This window comes from Anarrhichthys ocellatus, unplaced genomic scaffold, assembly GCF_004355925.1.
Source record: "Anarrhichthys ocellatus isolate YVR2014 unplaced genomic scaffold, GSC_Weel_1.0 scaffold26, whole genome shotgun sequence".
Taxonomy (NCBI): domain Eukaryota; kingdom Metazoa; phylum Chordata; class Actinopteri; order Perciformes; family Anarhichadidae; genus Anarrhichthys; species Anarrhichthys ocellatus.
In genome coordinates this window covers 2,706,573-2,728,907 of record NW_022280056.1, presented here as the reverse complement: position 1 = coordinate 2,728,907, position 22,335 = coordinate 2,706,573, and the positions used below count along the sequence as shown (strand labels likewise).

Sequence of the window (22,335 nt, the reverse complement as noted above, 5' to 3'; positions counted from 1 at the left end):
ACACACACACACACACACACACACACACACACACACACACACACACATACACATAGCACGTCCTAATTTGCGATTCAGTGCTGTGAAAGCGAGAGACAGAAGAGGCGAGGCGAGGTGTTGGCCTCTATTGACTCAAACCCTGCGGGCTAATAAGACCTCAAACACACAGGAACACACAAAAGCACCCGTACACACACACACACCCATTACTGTCATAGCGCTGTGTCGGGGTGTGTAGACGGGTGTGTCGGCATCTCACTACAGTCCTCTTCGTCCGAGGTTATCATGAAGGAACATCTAGCGAGGGAAATCCCAGTCGCTTGTCAGTGTCCTTGTCGCTCCGTGAGCATCGTAGTCACTCCGACAACACACACACACACACACACACACACGCGCGCTGTCACCGAGGTAATTGGAGTGGTATAATTATGAAGAATAACCAGTCTAGCTGGCCCAGCTGTGCTGCTTACATCATCCAACTAGTTCCCTCAGATCATTGTCACTAAATATGAGCCGACAGCAGAGGGACAGGGAAAGGAAAATGATGCATCGTTGGAAACAGGGGTAGCAACACCGAATGACTGAGGGCTTTTATTTTGACATGCTGGCATCTCCTTGGAAACAGACGTGTTCGGTACACAACGTACGGCGGGAGAAGCTCAACATTGAATCCAAATGAGCCTCAGAAGCATCAAAGCATATTTTTTGCTCTCGCTCGCAAACATGCAAATATGAATCAGCGTGGCAGCAGGAGAAGCAACAATAGAAATCAAGTGAACTAAAAGTGACTGGCTACAAATGGTTTAAAAAGTCCCGAAGGGAGCACGGGAAGCCATGACAGAGCTTGTGAAGAAGCTTGTCACGAATGAGGCGGCGGCAGCAGCAGCAGCTTGAGTCCTGGAGGAGCCACGAGCGCCACAGCCTTTGAACATACAGGAGGCAGGCAGAAGCAGACAGCAGAGCTACGTGACTCTCATGACAACAAACCACAATCTCACACACACATCCAGAGAGTCCCTGAATGCTGCACGTTATCAAGATTAAATACAAACATCCACGCAAATGCACCAACTAAAAGGATGCCTTAAAAACAAAGTGAGGGGGGGGAAAGGAGATTTAAAATATGCTAAAAACACATACAAACAAGGGAAGAGGGGACCACTCCAAGCGCCCACCTGAGGGTTTCCCAGCATCCTCCATCCGCGCTCCTCTCAGCACCTCAATCCCTCACTCTCTTTTATCGTCTAGGTCACTCCATCCCTCCACCCATCTCCTCATTCATGCCCAGCCGTCGCCAACTCACTGGGACACTGGCTGAGGCGGAATATTGTGTACAAATCAAAGAGAGGGAAGGCAGGGAGGGACAAAAGGATCGTGAATGAGGTGGGAGAGAGGAGGAGTACGGGAAGAAACACACAGCGAGAGAGAGCGAGAGCGAGAGAGAGAGAGAGAGAGAGAGAGAGAGAGAGAGAGGGGTAAGCCTGCCAGTTCTGAACATCGTCTCTTTTCTCCCGTTCTGATTGTGTGTCCCTGGCTGTCTGTCTCACTCGCATCTCTCTCTCCATTTCCCTCATTATGTCCGTATGAGTGGTCGTGCCAAGCAAGCAGGGAAGCAGGGAGGAAACATGGCTCGCTGCGGCCTTAAAACACCTCGCAGACTGGCCACCTTCTGCCGGCCGCTGGCTGCAGACCCGCGTACGCTGGCTGTGTGCTGGAGGCCTTGGATTGAGCAGGACTGTGTTTGTGTGCGACTGTCCTTTCAGCCGGCCAGAGTCGCAGGTTAGCGACGCTCCACTGGAACGTGCCACTTCGTCCTCCTCTCCTGTCACCTCGGCCACATCTCCGCTCCTTGCCTGCCCCCCCCCACTGCTCATAATCCTCCCCTCCTCCTCCCTTCGTTCTCTCAACGTTATCTGAGAAAGAGTCTTTAAATTTAATTTCGTCCATCTCTGAAATCTATACCAGCAGAGCTAACTCCACGTAGCCCACAGGAACAGTAAAGATTGTCAATCTCTGTATCTCAAGCCGCTCTAATAAAAAGAGCCCATCAAGCGGTGTATATATATATATATATATATATATATATATACACACTTTCCCCCAGGGTGCTTCTCTGCTCGGATAAAGATAGCCAATCAGAGGCCGGGGAGGCGAGAGGAGTGGTGTGGTAATTAACACCAGTGGGCCTGGGCTGAGGTCCACGTCAACACTCAGCGAATCTCAAAATAAAAAAAACACTGACCAACAACCTCGGTGAAAACAGGAGGTGTAGGAGGGTGAAGGCTTCTCTTTCTGCTCCTCTGAGATATCGATGATGTTTAATTAACACATGTTGGATTCAGTCCGGAGCTGCGCCGGAGAGGCCTTCATAGCACGCAGGGAGAGGTCAGCGCAGCCCTCGAGCTGAAGACCCGCCTCCAGACAGCGTAGAATCTGCTTTGAGGGAGCAAGTGTGTGTTTAGATTCACATGTAATGCTCAAGTCATCAATATTGGAAGATTGTGAGAAGCTTAAATGGTTTAAGTATGTGAAAACATACGAGGAATTTGACTCTGTGTTTTTCATACTATAAATATTTCAATATGGCAGATGTATGCAACAGCTCATAAAATATTTAAATTGATGTTCAGTGCAATAAACTACATACTGCTGTTACAACTTTGGGAAGACAAAACTCATCACTTCTGTAAAATATTAAATTTCAGTCACTAATTAGCTCGTTTTTATTAAAGGAATTACTATAAACAACAATGATCACACAGAAGCTATCAAATGAAATGAATCCATTGCTACTAAAAGAGATCATTGAGGCCCGATAAACAAGTTGAATGTATTGTCTTCGTCATGCATCGCTTACATCATGTTGACTAGCTTGCAGTCCTTTTAATGAACTATGTTGGCGCATTATTTTAATGTTATAAGCAGGCGAAACTCCGTAACATGTTATAAGCAGGCAAACTCCGGTTCTAAAAGTGAAGTGTCTCTTAAACTTGCATTCTCTCTAAAGGCCAGCAGGGGGCGACTCCTCTGGTCGTATAGAAGTCTATGAGAAAATGACTCTACTTCTCTCTTGATTTATTACCTCAGTAAACATTGTAAACATGAGTTTATGGTCTCAATCTCTAGTTTCAAGTCTTCTTCACTACAGCATGATGTTCATTTAGTAAATGATGGTCCATTTAAAGTCAAACAGACCATAAAGCAGGGGATGCTTTAGGGCGGGGCTACATGGTGATTGACAGGTCGCTATCAGAGACGAACAATGCTTTTCCCCCCCCCCAGTCGTCAAAAACTAAATCTGTCATTAGCCGAGTGTGTGTGTGTGTGAGAGACAAAAGGCTCACCCACCACTGTCTCTGTACAGCACACTGAGGAGCAGAGGATGTCACCCACAGACATCTTAGCCTATGCAGAGCTGCACCTGCTGAGCGGTGCAAGGTTAACAATGGCCACATAGGGCTCGACAACTGCTGAACAAGCAGATTTACTACTCCCCACAGAGCACACACACACACACACACACACACCCCTTTTAACTATTAACTATATGCACATGTATGTGTGTTGGTGTGCACAAAAGCTATGTCTGTGCCTCTGTGGATAAGTGACACACAGCGAGCACGTTGTTGAGCTAACGCAGTGAGCTAAATGCCTCGCAAGGACAAGTAAACAACGAGCAAACAAAACGGCGTATCCTCTACCTTTGAAAAACAACCCTCTACCCACCAAGCAATTTAGCACCTACAAATACATACAGATGAGATATTAATGACTCACTACGTCCTCTTTGACCTTTTAATTATTCTGATTTGTGTACAGAGCAAGCGTGCGCTAATTGCATTAGCATCTCTGTAGGTTTACTTAATGTCCCAGTAGAGGGGGAATTGCGATTCGGTGAGCAGATAGGATAACACACTCCTTCTTTTTGTCTGCACCAAATGATCCACTGTGAGTGCGTGTGGCTGTTTGTGTGCGTTGCATTAAATCATGTGAGATTTATTAGCTCAGTTACCACTAGTCAAACCCTCTGACGTGCAATTATGCTCTATCAGCAAATAAATGATTTGGCCATTACAGGCCATAATTGGTTATGGAACAAAGGGTACAATATATTGTCTGTCTCTTTGCAGCTGTTAAACACCCTGTCCGGCTCTTTGCTGCTTGTATTACCGGATAACTCTACTTGCCCCCTGTTTGCCCCCTCTTCCTATTCCCCACTTCCTCCTCTGCTTCCTCCGAGCATTTCCCCGGAGAGGACCGCTGCCTCCTTCTTCCCCTTTATCTTCGGAGCGAGGCATCTGGAAAACAGGCTCTGTCTCCGCCTCTCTCTATCACGTTCAATCATCCTGATGTTTATTCAACTCTCCGCCCTTACCGCCGTCCCTCCACCTCCCTTTCTCCCTCCTCCTGTCCCACCCGCCTTCCCTCCATGCCCACTACGTCTCAGCTTCGCTTATCGCAGGCCCGCATCTCTCCGGTTCTATCCATCTCCCTCCAATTGTTTTTCTTCCCCACCATCTTGCCTCCTGACGCCTTTTTTCCTCTTACATTTCCTCTCTGTCTCAGAGTGTTTTGTCCTGGAAGACGCTGTACCATTTGTATTGTCAGAGGATGGAGGATGCATAGACAAACCCCTGCATCCGGCCCCTCTCAAGCTATACAGTACCACCATCATACAGTACACGATGTCGGAAAGCTGGAGGGTATTTACAGCTTGTGCACCCGTTTCTGCAGGATTGTAGCGGTACAGAAGGTGGTGACTATTACAAGGAGTTCAAATGTCACCTGTCCTCCTAATCCCGCTGCTCTGCTTTGTTTACTGTTGATTCAATCAATAGCATGTTTTCCAATACTTTCGTCATCACATATCTGGTGTACATGAATAGAAAACAATATATACCTTTTTGGTGGCATACACAGGTCCAGTGCAGGTCGCAGGTCGCAGGAACCAGCGAGCGTTGCTGACAAAAACAAGCACCCATGTTCGACTACCCTCAAAGGGTTTGCTTGTTATTCTCTGCTCTCACAACAGATGGGACTTTATCTCCCATCTTTGCAAGTAGGAGTGGGCAAAGTGAATAAAATCCTCTGTTGTGTATAATTGGGATTGTTGTTGATTGAGATAATGATTGTTATCGTGATAGACAGTCGTGAAATTTCTGGAAAATCAACTGATGACCTGAAAAAAACTGAATCCAGTGAATTAAATACCTGAAAAATAAGAGCGCTTCATCATTGTGCACATTATTTTCCTCCTTTTGTACAAATTGTCTCCCCGACTTTGCACAAACTGCACCACAGTTCAACTTGAAACACTTCGTTCCAGTAGACTCGGGTACCGTTTGCTGGTCTGCTCTACAGTTTATTTAAATGAAATTTAAAGACAAACCCCTCCCGGATTCAGAGCAAACTGCCGCTGTTACAGGGTCTGAAATCCAGATATCGAGGACAAAATGAGGTAAGCTGGTCGAAGGAGGCAAAGAGGAGATGAAATGCGGGTGAGGGTGAATGCTGACTAGCTATGGGCTAAGTAGGAATAGATCAGCCTGCTGCCTTGAGTTTCTGCCACACTGCAGCTAATTAACGCTGCCTCATTCCGCTTCAGCAACCTCGGTGCTACTGACTTTAACTGGGCCATCCTGAGATGAGACAGACAGGGAGAGAGAGAGAGAGAGAGAGAGAGAGAGAGAGAGAGAGAGACTGTAATGTCCACACTGCAAAAACAAGTGACCTTTTGGGCCAGATCTTATTTTGACACTTCACGTAAACAGTCGGTCCCACGCAGAGATACAGAGTTGGTGGAGGAGGGATAAAGCCGGTATCTCTGTGTGAGAAGTTGGCTGAGGAAGAAGCGCCCGTCTCATTATACCCCCGGCTTGACCACACAGGACATCTCTCTCTCTCTCCCGCGGGGCCGAGCTACGCAGATAAGAGCAAGCCCGAAGAAAAAACGCTGAGCCGATAAGAACCGGTCTTACAACACGAAGACGCTGACAAAATGGAGGAAAGCGTTAAGAGAGAGAGAGTTAAGAGAGCCGAGAGAGAGAGAGAGAGAGAGAGAGAGGATGGACGGATTTGCGGAGTAAATGGCTGCGAGCTAATCATGACGCTAACAGTAATGGATAGCCCGGGCTGTCCAGATTGCCTCATTTAAGGACACTTGAGTATCGTTTAGGGTATTCTCTCTGACGCACTCACAAAGGATGTGTAAAGATGTAAGAAGTCACAAAACATCAAAACACCAACGACCCCGAACGACCTTCGCTGGGTTTCCCCCACATACACCCGACTATCCACACACCCTCATTGTTGGGAACGGCCCTTTAAACTCTGCTATACACCACAAGCCGAGGACTCGCACGCACTTCTCCTGTTCCCGGCCTCCCCGTTCCCTCGATGACTTTGTCCCTCTTCTGTATTTTACGTTAATCTGTTTTCATCCCTCTTCACTCCTGACAGCATCGAGGTTTTTGAATCCACCCTCCCTTCCCTCAGCACCTCTCAGAGGTGTTGTTGACTGTACCGTGGCCCACACTGCAGTAATCCAATGTTATTGGGGTGCAATATCTCAGTATTATGTGATCAGGAGCCGCTGCACCTTGTGACAAACGACCCGAGTCAGCCCGGGCGTCAATGAGTCAGCCGCTCTGAGAGGCTGGGATGAGACCGGCTTTCTAAACGCTTTGTATTTCTGTTTTCCAGGCTTTGGTGTTGAATGTGCGTCAGTCATTGTTTGACGCTGTGTGGGTGAGTTTCTCCATCAGTGACGAGTCGGCGCTGCAGAGCAGCATTAACATTAAATGTGATCAGTCCGCCAGGAATCCAAAACAGACAACGGAGCCATGTTGGGATGTTAGCCTTTTAAAAGGGAACAATGTAGGAACGCGAGTGAATCACAGCGCTGTCTGTTTATTCTGCTCTCACTGTGGGACATTCCTGACAGCTTCTCCTCTCACTTAACTAAAGGCTTCTGCTACAGCACAAAGCAAACGAGGGAAGACATTCGCACGCTGCTTCCCATCGCTCTCTCTTGTACTGAGCCATGAGAAATAAATGTTTTTGGTTATTAGCGTTTCCTCGTGTACCGCTCTCTGAGAGGCAGACAAACAGCAGCTGTTAAAAGATTTGGATAAAACGCGATGTGCTTATAGCGTTCATAAACAACCTAATCACGTTATTTGATCCTGGTCGCATCATCGAGAGACTCAATCTGTATGTGGAAGGACGGCGGCCTCAGATTCACATCGTTTGCTTCCGTTCACCATTTTAATAAGAAGCTGTGTGTCTGAACGAGTCTTCTAGAAAGACACTAAAGACTTGTCGTGATGCTGTGCAGCAGACAGACTAATCCTGCACCGACACACGAAACAAAACCCGCAAAGACCTTTTCAGATGAGCACATTCTAAAGCGATTTTCACTCCCTTTCTCCACACAACCAACATTTATTCAAAGTTTCCATTTGAAAGAGGACTCACCCCCACCAGCAGTGTACAATGAAGGAGGTCCTTTTGCAGCGTTGAATATTCTGAAAACATTCCACTAATAGAGAGTGAAAAGGGGGGAGGAAACACAAATGAGCTGCTGATTATGCACCAGAGTCCCTCTAAGTAAGAGAAAAACAAACTGTTAAACCAAAGAGTGTTTACTCTGCAAATGGTATTTTTAAAATACAACTTCCAAAGGGCTTTGTACGACTTCTTTATACAGCGTTTTTAAACTGTAAATTAAACACTAATACATTGCTGGTTGTTATTCTTTGAATCAAAATGAGCAATTAAAATGCTGTATAAAGACAAAGTAACCCTATATACCCCATACAAAAGTCCACCGCTGCTACAAAGACTTCCATATATAGACACAGGCTTTACATTAATCATGCTGCTGTGCTACGTCAGCAGTTCTGTGAAGCTGCCCTCTCAAGGTCCATCCATCAATCCTTCGTCCCTGATGACCGCCCAGCTCTATGACGAGGAGGAAGCCGGTCTTCATCCTTCAAAAAACCCACTAAAAGCTTGAACGTGTCGCCCAGATAGAGCCGGCATTGAAGCTTCTACAATTCTTACAGCGTGGATGAGAGAGAGCTTTTTTTGCTTCACGGTTTACTGAGAGAGTTGAATAATCCTGCGCAAAACAACAAATATGCATTCAAGTTTATTAATTATGTAGATTTTGTTGCATAAAGGACAAAAAAACACATCCAAATTAGCATCGACGAGGTTCGGAGGGAGGAGAGAGGATGCGTTGTTGTGCGACGTCCTAAGCAGCTGTTTAAAGACTGTTAGATGGCGCGCACACGGGCCCCCGGCACAGCGGAGGAATTAGTATTCAGCACCGGATAACACAGAGACTCAGTGAGGTCTGAAGGAGATCCGAAGGGAGTCGGCCGGCTCTTTCATCGGGAAGCCGGACAGGACCGCGTGACATATCGATCGGCTATCGGCTACGCGGCACTGCACTGTGGGCTCCATCACCGTCACGGCTGCTCTCTGTCACTCCCACTTTTCAGCTGTTAATTTGTGGTTGTCTGAATCTTAACATTCTGCCCTGCACTCTGGCAGCCATCACATTCGGGAGAGGACCACTACATCAAACCGCCGCTATGACGACAGGAATTTTAACTACTCGGAATAGGGGAGGGGGTTGGGCTCCAAACCCACACTAATGCTTTTGTGCATGTACCTTCACTTGCTCTGAAATCTGTCCTTCGGCGTTAACCTCAATGCACCTCTCCTGCTCTGATATAATGTCATTCTTAAACATCATTGCTTTACCCTACACCCGGATATTAACGTGCTGCATTATTGTATTAATATTTCCAGAGTGCCTCCTATTTAAGAGGCTTTACGGCTCCAGCAAGCAGCTCTTTGACTGTTCTGCTCAGCCTTATCAGGGTAAATCCAGACGTCCTTGTAAGAAGAAAATCAAGGTTCTGCTGACAATGAGGCGCCGGTTTTACACACTGTTAAAAGTGGCGTTTCTGTTGCGTCTTTGTCCGCGCAGATGTTGACTCGGATAATCTGTGTGCAAAGAAAGAGACTGTATCACCGATGAAGCCACTCATTTGCTATTTAATTGGCTGCAGTTAGAGACTTCTGTATCAAACAGCAAGTTGAAATATCAGCAGTAATGAGCTGTCGTATCTGTAGAAGTGTAGAGTACCGTGTGAGAGGGTATCGAGGTTATCACGGGGGGGCGAGCAGAGGGAGAGGACGACATAACAAAGGGGGGAAAGTGTCTAATGGCGGTGAAACGGAGAAGCGTGAAACTGAACCACCACTTGTGTACTCGGTGTGAAAACTTTCCTCCTCCTATTCGGTCTCTGAGGGCAGACATTTATGGAGGGTTTATGTCCTGCTCTCTCTGCTCAACAGGGCAGCACCGGCCCCACTGGGGGCCCTTGATGAAATTTAATTTAGTCTCCTTATTCATGACTCCGTGTCAACCATCAAAACACCCACAACAGCGATACCTGCAAAATATGAGTCAGCCCCACAACAAATAGTGTTGCTGTTAAGGCTTTAACATCAACGTTGCTATTGTTCAATTATGTGTGATTTGTCCGCTGTAAAATGAATAAATCCTGTTAGCTTAATGAACACAACATCGGGTTAACCTGAACCATGAGTTGTTTTTATACCTAAACTTAAGCAAACCTTAATCATTGCATTGTCACATCGTAAATGCATCTGTTTTTTATTTGTAACGACTGATCAGGAAACGCTTCTTTCAGTTATTCGTTCAGAGAACATGGACAAACTATCATTTTGTTATTTCATTTGGAGATCTTGTTGTCAGGTAGAGATCCTTCAAATATCAGAAAAGGGAAGAACACGTGCAGGAAATCAGGGAATTGTCATTTAGATTCAGCTACATGCTCAGAGGGCTGGCACAGAAAAAACGCAACTCTGACTGGTATATGGAGTGTGTGTGTGGGTGTGTGTGTGTGTGTATGTGTGTGTGTGGACTCGCAGGTCAGGTCTTCTGTGTGGGCGGAGTGTCTGTCTCTTGAGCCGGTGGCGAGATGCAAGTACAGCCATCTGGGAGATGAATCTGTACGGCCTCACTGCAGCACAGTGCAGCTTGCAATTAAGAACTTACAAAAAGTTTTCAGATTTCAAATGCTGCAGTTTTGAATAAAATGGGCGACATTAAAAACACACCGACCGAGGGTTGCTTGTCTCACTGCAGCCTTTACAGTGCCCTCTGATGGCTACACACCGACAGGGTTAAAAGCAATATGTTATGATTGCTACTGCCGTCGAGTTGCTTTCTTTTTCCAGCTGCCCCGCCATAAAGGACGACTGTGACTTGATGCATAATCAAAGGCCCCCCATGGAGCAATGTTTTTATGTGTGGGTCCCCGTTTTGTTTGCTCTTGTGCACCCAAGGACGCACATTCCAGTGACCAACAAGTGACGGCAAAATGTCACGTCACCCAGTGAAGCGGAAGACTGCATACACACAACCTCATGCAGTGTTTTTCTTAAGAAACCTTCCTGTTTGGCTCTCAGATCTGTTGTCTCTCTGGGGATTTCTTCAGCTACTGTCTCAGCTACTAATAAGTTCATGTACATTGATCACACTCTTCATCTTTAAGTGTCATGAAAGTGAACAGATACACAACTGAAGCCTCTCATCCTGATATTTCTATAAACAAGCAAAAGCAGAGTCCCCCCTGTTAACAGGTGGGTACAAAACAAGTAATCCCGGCCTCTGTCGAGGGAGACGTGTGGATTTATTACTTTAAGCCCGACAGATCCAGGAGAAACTCCCAGCCTTTACCTAAAAAGCCTGCTTTCAACCTCAGCCTAGCCCTGGAATAGAGGTAATCATTTCATAATCCTTCAGCCTGAGCCGCCCATAGTGAACCTGTGCCGTTTAAGAGAGGTGCGATGTATGAATCCCATTAGACTGATCCAAACTGAAATAACAAAGAAGATTCATGAATTCATGAAAGCTTTGTGCCTAGAAATGAGCCCTCATTTAGAGCATTCCAGCATGTTTTGTCTGTTTCAAGCAGACAATGAGAGCGCAAAGACTCTCTCACACTGAATCCTGAACAAAAGCAGAACAGGTTTGACACTAACTTGAGAAAATCTCCAGCAACTGTTAAGGTTGATCGTCCTTTGGCCATGTACACCCTCAGTGAGTCACACTTAATGGACTCCAATCAAAAGCCGCCATCTATCCTGGTTAATCCTCCTCTCTGGTGCCAAGATCCCTCATCTGTCTCCATAAACCCCATTGGTCTCCACGGGACCCTGATATTCAGACAGGTAAACAAGCCTATCAGGTTTCAGCAAAGCGGAGATCTGATCCCCTGGTTGCTGCAGATGAGTTATTGCCATGGAGCTGACACCTAAGAGATTCATGCATGTGATCAGCGCATCCTCAGGATGTACACATCTGTGTGTGTGTCTACGTCAGTGTGTGTGTATTCACCTGGAACACTGAAGCGGGCATAATCAACTCCCAATTCTTCAGGTCACAGGAAAGGCTTGACATTTGCTTTGTTTGTCTCTTCTACCCGACTGCACATCAGTGTCACTGGCAGCAGAAATTATGGAGCATGCAGAGTGTGAGCTGGGTGTTAATAGTGACTGAGCGAGGGAAATGGAGGTGGGGTGGGGGGTAGCAAGAGAGACATTTCGCACGGCTGTAAAGAGTTAAGAGAAGGAATCAAAAGTAAGATTTGTAAATGTGAAAGCGACACATTTGAGGAATTCAAAAAGGATGAAGATGTGAACGATGAGGGAGAGAATTGAGGGGAACAGAAGAGGCGAGGTTAGGTCTGACCGCTGTCATGGATCGACGGTCTGGAAATAGAGTGGGGTGCATGCCCTTGTCATCTGAACATCACCATGATGACAGCCAGCGTAGTGAACCACAGAACGACTACAAGTCAAGGCCTTTAAAGTGAGAACGGGACAAATGAGAGCCTGCACCTACTGAACACTAAGACCCGGTTCTAAAAAGTCCAACACGAAGGAAAAAAACTAATCATGAGGCCCTTATTGACTCTCCTGGCTCAGTGCTGTGATCTTGTGGGTGCATGTCTACTTTCAGGGGATGCGCGAGTGTGAATGTGTCACAGGGAGGACGGACGAGACGCCCATGGGAGGAAAGACCAATCCTGTCGTCCCGCTAGAGGGAGAAGCACTCTTGTCCTCTTTCCTCTCAATCAACCCGTCCTCTCCACCCTCCCAGCACTCTCCTTTCCCTTTTTTTTGTGTCTGAGTGGTGATGATGGCAGGCTGTCCGTCACGCGAGGTCTGACCCAGATTCACTGGGTGAAGAGGAGGAGGAGGAGGACGGTGAGCGGGCTGATGGGGATATCTCAGCCCTTCACCCATGGGCCCCATCCTCCCCGATCGAGACCGCTCGCCTCCCAGACGAGGTGAAGCAAGCGGGAGCAAAGCCAAGGGCACAGTCTAGCCGGAGACTTCAGCATGTACGCTACCTGCGGAGGGGGGTGGAAGACTGAAGTGCGATGCAAAACAGCAGCAACCAGCTCATTAAGCCGGTAACCCACGGTAGGACGCTGACTTATTCACGCCTGGCTCTGCGGAACAAAGGCCACTGAGACGTAGTTAACTGGCTTACTGGTGTGTGTGCCAGGCAGAAACCACTGAACTCTGCAGTCAAATGCGATCCGGGATCAAAAATGCCGACCTCTGTGCCAATCAGAGGGAGTCCCGCGTGGCCCTGCCTACACCTTGCTGCATAGATACAGTTACTAAGGGAGCGGGAGAGTGCGGCGCTGAGAGGAGGGAGGGATGAGGGATGAAGGGAGGAAGGGAGGAAGGGAGGAGGCATCGATGGGACACAGAAAAAGAACAAGACTGACATCTGCCAAGTAGGCTAAAATAAAAAAATGCTTTCTTAACAGTTCACAATGACGCTGCATTCTGCCCCAACATCAAATTAAGAAGCTAAACGTGCCATTTAATTTGGCACTGGATGTTAACAGTTGGCTGACCACAGCCATTGGAATTTGTCCTGTGGGGACGACGAATGTCTGCTCCAGATTTCATGGCAGTCTGTCCGATGCTCGTCGCGAGACATTCCAAGACCTGGACCAAAGTCTGACCTTGTCCGTCCCTACGGTCACGCTGCAGGCGTGACTAAAAATAGCGTGAAGAAGGAGACTGAGTTGTGTGAGCAGTGACCCCGATTCGGCATCCACATGGCCACTTAAGAGGGATTATCACTTCGGTCACGGTGAAGGGAACCTGAGGGATAGCTCGCGTAACCTTGTTTAGTTGAACCTCAGACATTCTAAACCGGACCCGATCGCTCTTACAGTGATGGAACTGTAACGACGGACAAAGTCACGCAGCCATTTGGATCTGACAAGACGCACATGAAACGGTGAAGCACATGGATCCCGGTTACAAATCGTAGCTGCAGAGACGAATCATGTAGGACAATTATTGGGAGAGTTCAGCTAAAATCAACCTCAAATCCTCACTAATCAAATCCACTGATTTCAGCTCAAACTCAAGCAGATCCAAACATCACTAGTTTTAGGTTTTCGATCTGTTCTCAAGGCAGAGGAAGGGATTTTTTCTTCCATAATATCCATGGTGTGGCATACTAAACTGTATTTATGAGCCATCACCAACCACAGCACCCATCACTACGTACAGTAGACTGCTAGTCTAAAGCGCTTTTGTTCACTTCTTTTTAAAAAAGGATGGTATTACTTTTCAATTTGTCCTTTAAACTGAGCAATAATAGGATTTTAAGACGGAGAACATGAGCTACAGTGCGATGATTCAATGCAGGAATAAGCTCTCTCTCTCTCTCTCTCCCTCTCTCTCTGACACGGAGGTGCTCCCCCCCTCTCTCCGTCCTTCACATGTCCTTGCATGACGGTGCGACTGCAGTGTGCTTCACCGTTTCTGTGGGAGGTCTCTCTGGGATCCCAGTGTGTGGGAGAGGACTTCTGCCTGGCTCTCCATCTATCTGTCGCTTATCTCAATCATGCACACTCCTGCCATCCCTCCTACTGTCTCCCAATCTCTCCCTCTCTCTCTCTCTATCTGCTGTCACGCGCCGGAAAATATCGCTCTTTCATTTAGCTCTGCCCTACTTCGCTTTGTTTTTTCAAACAAAGGGACATTTCTCAGTCTGTCACGCCGATGACAAGTGACAGGGAACCGAGGCATTTGTTGCCTTAATTCCTCTCAAATGGTTTTGAAACTGAATCCTGGCTGCGTAGAGAGCAGGCCGCGGCTACGGCGCATCTGATGTCTTGACACTGAAATGCAGGGGGTGGTTTCACTCACTATGAAAAGTGCTGTCGTCTAAGTGGCGGGCAGGTTACTCAGGCTAATGTGAGACGATGTGTTCCCACTCTCAAGGTATACATCCTCTCACGCCAACCTTCTTCGTTTCCTTTGAATCACCTGAGGTGGTTGATGTAAGCTGACAAAAGTGCAGGACACAAATTCTGCTGTTTAAATCATCCAGCTGATAATCGTGATTAATGTTCGTCATCATCACCATCTAACAAAATAATCAGGATTATGTGCCACACACACACACACACACACACACACACACAGAGAGAGACTTTCTCCATCACAGCCCATAGCTGCTGAGGATTTCTCCTGATTGAGAGTGCTATAGTGCCAGAACTAATTAACAGCGTTTGATTGTCTTGCCGCAGAGGTGGAAGTTATTACCATCACATTTCCCTGTGTATGCAGAATATAGCGGTTAAAGCTCGAGCAGATGTTCGCTCTGGGAATGGACTGTGGGTGAGCTTAATTCACATCTATATTACGATCGTATTGGAAAAAAAAAAGAAAAAAAAGTGTGACATCAACGGTGGTGCTGATCCTAAAGAGACTGGATGCAGAGAGGAAGTGACACGGTTTCCACGTTTACTGTCACGAGAGGAGACACAATGGTTGCCTTACAATCGATTCCCATTTTTCCACCAGATATCCGACTCCATTCACTTCAAAGTCTGTTGAACATTTTGAATGGGATTGAGCAGGCTAATTAGCCTCCCTGCCGATATGAAATCCCGGCTTTTGATGGCGAGGGAGGCAGACGGTGACTTTAAAAGGGAAAAGGAGGAAAAACAGGAAGTTGTACCATTTCCCATTCCTTCTCCACGATGATCAATGACAGCTCAGATTTCTCCTCCGTCCACCCTTACCCAAAGCCTCGTGGACATCAAATGGGCTCCATAGCACACACAGAAAGCTGCCAGAGCATAAAAGACCACAGCAGTTTACACACAGACACACACACACACACACACACACACCTACAGTAATGACAAAGACAGAGCGGGATATGAATCCAAAAGCAAAACCTGTTTCACACTGCTGTGTGAAATGTTCTCTTAGGCTCCACTTGGCAGACAAAGTAGGTCTAAATGATTTATGAGAGGCAATAAAGCTCGCCAGTTGTTTGTTTTAGATAAATGCTACACAAAGCAAAAACGAACAACTCTGATGATGGCAAACAGAGAAAGATGAAAGTTTTTGGCCCCCAAAAAAAAAGCTCCTAGTTTTCATGAGTTCCACACATTTCCATTTTTTGGGGGGAGCGGTCCACAGTTCAAACCTGGAGGCTGATCAAACTGTTGGCGCAGATAGAGGTTTCTGTAACAGCGTGACAGATTTAGAAGAGGGAGCTTTTTGAAAAGACGTGATTGACGTTGAATTTGAAGTGGGATGGACACCCTGCTTACCTCCAGCGGCGGGATCACTGTGTCCCAGCACCAACACCTGGCCGACTGGCCGCCCATCAGACAGGAACACCTGGTAGTCCTCACCAAACATCCCCTCCCCCTGCACTGCCAGCAAACACCCTCTATCCATCCGCTCAGCAGCTCAGCACAGCAAAACCTCCAGCAGCCGACCGAGTGATGCAACGTACTGTACGCCGCTGTATTGATACCGGACAACGCTATTCTCCCACGGTGACATCACGCCTCAATGATTATGTCCATAAGACACTCTGACGTTTAGAGGAAAGCAGATTACATAGTGAACACGCACAATGGGAGAGCTGCACTAACAGCACACACACACACACACACACACACACACACACACACACACACACACACACACGCGGCACTATACATTCTCTCAACATCTGTACGCTCTTCATCATCGGCATGCTTATTCACAGCCAGCATTGGAAGACGAGACGCTCGCGGCTGCAGGAGCACTTCCCTTCCTTATTCCCTCTGCACTCCCCCCCCCCCCCTCGATCTCCCTCTTTCCATCCTCCCTTTCCTGCGTCTGAAAGGTTTTCTGTGAAAGGCCCGAGATGAAAGGCTGCCCTCAATGGGAGCGTGATTGCAGAGACAGCGCTGGCGGCCCAAGGTGCTACCAGAATTGCTCACTCAGGAGGCGCTCCGCCCCACAACGATGCGCACCGCCATTGTCCACAGTTTGTGCGCGGGCAACATCAGAAAGATGCTGAGGTTAACGGTCTTATATTCCAGCAGCGTGGAGACAGTATTTGTATACAGGAAATCACATAAATATGAATGCCATATCATATGGAGATGATGTAATGTGCAGTGACGCACACTGGAGAAGTGTAAAATATACACACACCTACTGCATAGCACCTGGTGGTTCCTCAGACAGTCAAGCATGCACACTCATATATACTGACACACACAAACACACACTTTTGTTCGTTGCTGCTCTTCTAATCTGAGAGGAAAAGGCCTGGGAACTGGTGCAGAGAGCGGGACACACACGTCTGCTCATGTGAAGTCGAGTCCTTTGAGAGAAAGCAGGACGAACCGGACGATGGCTGCTACACCGACAAAACCGACCAAGAGGATGAGACACATTGTCTGAAAACAGCCAGAGCCCCCAGACAGTAAAAGTAAATCTATATCCACGTCTCTCTGTGTGGTGAGAGCAAACGTTCGAGAAGAGAAATCAAGAATACTTTAGCTTTTGTGGGCAAAAAGCCACCAGAAAAGTAGAGTTTGAAATCAATGTGAAGGGCTTTGTGACGTGTTCAGTGTTCGGTACTTTGGCACAGGACGGATCACGACAGGCTCGGCACAGATAGCACGCAAATCACAAACAAAATGTATCTGGAAGATTCATTTCACTTCCTGTTATTGTTACAAGTGTAACAAGTGGGACTCAGCTAAATCACACTTCCTGGTTCTGCTCCACTTGATGTGATCAGTCTATCTCTGGATTTCAAACATATAAACTGATTTGTAGAAAGAAAATCCCGAGAGGCAAAGACTTAATTATATCCTTGTAGTCATTCAACAATTCCCACAGAAGCAGAGAGAGTCCTCCTCAATGTGTCCTGGGTACAATAACAGCACAGCCATGTCGGCTCCATAATAAGCGAGGCTGCAGATCCATCATGCAGAGTGATGTCGCTGTAACGTAATAACAAACCTACTTTTCTTTCGGTGCCAGGACGAATACAAAAACTTTAAATCTGCCAAAGACGCTGCAGCGACAGCGATGAGAATCAATCGGACGTGACAGAAATGAATTGACCGGCGTGCCACCTCTACAGCATGTGTGCTTCTGTCATGAGACATGAGCTACAGTGTGTAGTGAGTTATGGCTTCCAGGAGCCGGTGGCGGGCGATAAGCGAGAGAGAAGCGAGTACCGAAACATCCCCGGCTCTGCCGATGTCACACCACACATGCACAAAATGGCTACAGCGAAACACTGCTGTTAAATCTACAGAAAGACAGACAATTACCCCTCTTAATCCCAAAGATAATATGCAAACACGCACACGCAGACATAACCCCGAAACCTATTCACATATTTGAGAGGAAACAGAGGATTTTCAGCACAATTATACAGAATGCCTCTCTCCTCTCCTATCCATCACTAAATTGCCTCTATTTTTGAGCTCCAGTCCAATTAAAGTGATTATGTGTCAGAAAGGGAACGCGTAATATGATGATCATGATAATGACAGCGGGAAAAACCAGACATGACTCTCTGTGAATGAGGCACAGGTGCAGAGCCAGACCCGAGCAGGCTCTATCCCAAGCGGAGGATTCGGCACACAAGAGCCAGGAATTTGTTACCGAACGCGGCAAAGAGTCGGGAAGATAAAAGCTGACCCTTGAACTGCCAGAGACGGTAATACACACTCCATGCAAAAAGGAGACACGGCGGTGTCACGGCCCAATATCGCTCAATTGCTCTTAGGCTGATTTACAGCAGAAGCTGGCGCCAGCAGCTCCCATTTAAGTGGTCTGCAGGGTCTGAACAGTGGTGAGATATTAATTCATGCAAAGCTAAAAGAAGTCAACCGTATGCTCAGAACCAGCTTCAGATCAAACCAACTGCTGTGCTCTTTAGGGCTGAAGATAATGATTATTTTCAATATTGTTTAATCTGTCAGTCTTTAAAAATGTAGTTCTAAAAATTCACAAATCACAATTTCTTAGACCCCAGTTTTTACAAGCTCCATATCTGCCAGTAGAGATATGTTGAGATCTGCTGAACTATACATCTATTCTGATACTCATTTCTTCACATGAACACATAATATGCACAAATAGTTTTGAATAAGATCCCTTGATTTTTGAAAGAATTGTAGCTAATGGTGACGCTACTTTACATTTGAGTACATTACCTCAAAAATATCATTTCTGTTGTGAAATTTGTTGTTAATTATCAGGCGATACTCAGATATGATACATCATGAATAAGTTAATATCAGGAAGGGACGATTTACGACCAACGATGCTCAATTTACAAGAATATAAAACAAAATAATCAGAATATCCTCATATTTGAGACGGTGGAACCAGCAAATGTTCAGCATCTTGATGATGAATTGATAATGAAAATCATATTTTTTTGACTGACTAAATTTATTACCTTGTCACTGCAGAATGATCAAATTAAAGTGTGATTTTGAGCAAAAGGCGGATACAATTGCTCGGACCTGAAAATCCTTATGTTTTAATTGAGAATAGAAAAGATATATTTTTACTAAACTAGGCATTATATACTAATAAATGGTTCAAACAATACGTATATCAACCAACATTGCCATCATTCCCTGCTTTAACACGCTGCCTGCTCTACTCGACAGGTATTGACTACAAAGTGCCATAAAGCCTCACTTCTGCTTCACTGACTCTCTCACATGACATTCAGTTCTTCGCATAGAGACAGCTTGCTGCCTGCCTGCATGTGCTGCTCTCCACAACTCCCTCCAGTCTCCATCTTGCAGTGCTGAGAACGTGCCGATTGCTCATCCCGGCTTTCAGCGGTAAATAGCACATTATAGGTATACGCTCGGCTCTGATCTCAATTCAGGTAACGGTTTCCACAAACAGCCATTTTAAACTCCATTAGTGCGCCGTTTAATATACATGGACTTCCAACGCGCTCTGGAGTCGGTCAGTGGGATGTTTTCTTCTTCGCTATTTAAAGATTTTACTGCAGCCTGCCGCTCCGGTGGAAAGCCCTGACCTGCAGGCCCTCTGGGCTCCGGACCGTGACACCAATGAGGCCGGCGTTCACAGGGCGTGCTGTCAGGTGGGTGGCACGCGGAGACGGCCGATGCATGTACGGGGGCCGGACCGGAGCGAGGACGTGGAAAAGTTACAAAGGCCACAAAAACAGAAGCCTTGTGTTGTCCCTGAACTCCTCCGCCAAACACCCACCAACAGAGCAGAGGGAAGAGAAATCAATAGCGACTCATGCTATCAGGTATATTCGACCGTGAAGACGAAACAAGAAAAGGAGAGAGGGAGAGAGCAAAGGAAGACATGAGGAGAGGAAGAGAGCGATGAGGCACATTCTGAAGGCCAACGCTGCTCCCTATTGTTATTAGACAGCTCCCTAGCCTCCCTCCACTGCGCAGCGCTCATGTTCTCTCTGCCCGTGACCTTCTTCCGTTAGATCTTGTTGCACTCTCTTCCCAAACAACTAATCTATTGAAGAGCGCCCGCAGAAATGATTAATCTATTTTAATCTGGACCCCGCGTATTGCTTTCCATCATGTCTGCGATGCACAAGTGTCATAAATTACCATAACAGCACACAAAGGAAAGGTTAAATTAAGTCTGGAACAAATGGGAGAATTAAAGAAGTTGCCGCATCAGTTGGCTGTTTTTTTCTTCTGTTAGTCGTGAGTCTTGAGAGCGAGAGATGTGCAGGTGACCACCATCCCCGAGGGCTGAGTGACACCTAAAGGGCACAGCTTGGCTTCTCCGAGACATCTGCAGCATGTCTCATTAGTATTCAGCTATGAATCATTCACAGCCGGCTGTCGTTATCGGCACAAGAAGGGGACACACGGCGACCCACACACTCGCACAAAAGAAATATACTAGGAAATGTTCAAATGTTTGGCATTTCTGTTGAAAAACGACTTCAATATTTCTCGAAATAACTGATTAATCGATGCAGCCCTTGTCTTCTTTTTCCAACCAACAAAAATTCATGAAAAATATATTCCCTCCCCTCATAGAATACTGAGAAAACAATCAAATATCTTATCATTTAAGCGTGCAGACAGCAACACACTGGAGACACAACAAAGACACATTTAAAGCTCTTTGTTTGCCGACACCAGGTGAGACCTCTCTCCTACAGAGACACATTTGCATGCTGTGCAACAACGGTTTGTGCTTAACGTGCTCGTACACCAAACCAGAACAGACTGCTAATGCAGGAAGGATCAACTCCAGATGAACACACTCGTCTCCGCGTGTCTGTGAGCACGACGCTCAGAGGAGAACGGCAAAACTACAGAAACAACGTTGTGTCCTCGACACTTCACCGCCGTCCTTGACATTGATCGTCTATAAGCTTACATTTGACTAACAAGAGCTGCTGCGACACACTACGGGACAGTCAATGATAACGCAGTGAGCTAAAACGTATTTGTCGATTTGTGCTGGACTCGGCGCGGAGTCAGCATTTATCCACCACATCACATCTAAAGTCCACCGAGGGCTCTACTCACTCTGAAACATTACAACAGAAGACGTGTTTGCATGCCAATACCTGCAATGTAAGTGAGCTAAAAAACCTCATTGTTGTTTCATTGTATACACGGTGTAAACACACACACACACACACACACACACACACACACACACACACACACACACTTCTGTCGATCGTGAACACACATAATTATCTTTTTCTCCCAGCAACACTTCAAACTGCATCCCAGGGTGATTTTTCTCCACTCCAAATGCGGTTTCACTGTTCTCAAGTTGCACTTGACACATGAACGCAGAAGGTGAGGAAGAAACAAAGTAAGCAGTTGTTTAATTTCAGAGACAACACTGGGGAAGACACAAAGCAATAAAGGGGGAGTCCGCAGTGGCTTCAAAAAGCTTTTCCTGGCATTTTCCACAGCATGTCTTAATGAAACCTACAAACTACCCCAAGATGCATTAATAATTCTAGGTAGAGATGAATAGTTGAAGCTTTGTTTGTTGTCAGTGAGCTGATGTCGGGACATTGCCTGCATGACCTGAAGAGGCATCAGATACGGGCGGGGATGTGATTCTGGGAATAAATGGATATTAAATACCTCATACAATAATCTTTATAAACACTATGAGTTATCTCTGACACTCGGCACCATTTACATTTAGAAATGACTTTGTCCTGCATCCACAGATTACTGAACAGGCCTGCAAAGCGACCAAAAAGAGACGCAAACAGAGGAATCAGCAAGGTCGACGTTAGCTCGTCGTCAGATGTGTGTAAATACATTTTACATGTACACAGGGGCCCGTTGTACCATAATCTGCTCGTGCATTCTTGGCAATGTTCAACTCAATGAACGAATACTTCATTTAGGTCTGAATGACAGACAGCGACCCATCTGTGTACGCTCCTCCATCTCCAGAGCATCTGTCTGGCAGTGGTGGGGAGTGGATGGCCCCCCGCTGCCAAACCCCTGAGCTTCTCACCGCAGCTCTGCAGCGCAACACTCCCGAGGCCATCGAGAAGGCGGAGCCGATATTGTACCGTGACGGCCTTTGGCATCCCGGTGTGCCAAGAAGAAGAGGAAGGAGAGAAAGCTGCCACACTGGACAAATAGCCATCCCACAGTTCCTGGCCAAGCAGAAACACATCTGCCAAACAGAAAGGAGCCAAACTAACCGCAGCCATCTTGCACAAGAACTACCTCCACAAAAACTAAAGAAAGGCCGGCAAATACACACGCATTACACAGATAAACATGCAAATGCACATTGGCGCGCATCAACGGAGAGACAGAGGCCGAGATTGCTGTACTTTGTCTCCAAACACCTCCCGGAAGATCGTGTGGCTGGGTGCTGCAGCATGCATGCACAATGAGGTTACCACAT

General features: G+C 46.6%; 1 protein-coding gene across 4 annotated transcripts in view; it reads right to left on the bottom strand.

Annotated features, from left to right (window-relative positions):
- srcin1a (SRC kinase signaling inhibitor 1a) overlaps positions 1-22,335 on the bottom strand; it is a 92,930-nt gene that overhangs the window by 60,590 nt on the left and 10,005 nt on the right. Inside the window, exon 1 of one of the 4 annotated variants that reach the window (XM_031861945.1) lies at positions 7,477-21,097. The exons of the other annotated variants lie outside the window; for them this stretch is intronic. The gene's annotated coding sequence lies outside the window, so the exon portion shown is untranslated. Of the gene's footprint in view, positions 1-7,476; positions 21,098-22,335 lie in introns of those variants that run through there. 4 annotated transcript variants of the gene reach the window in all.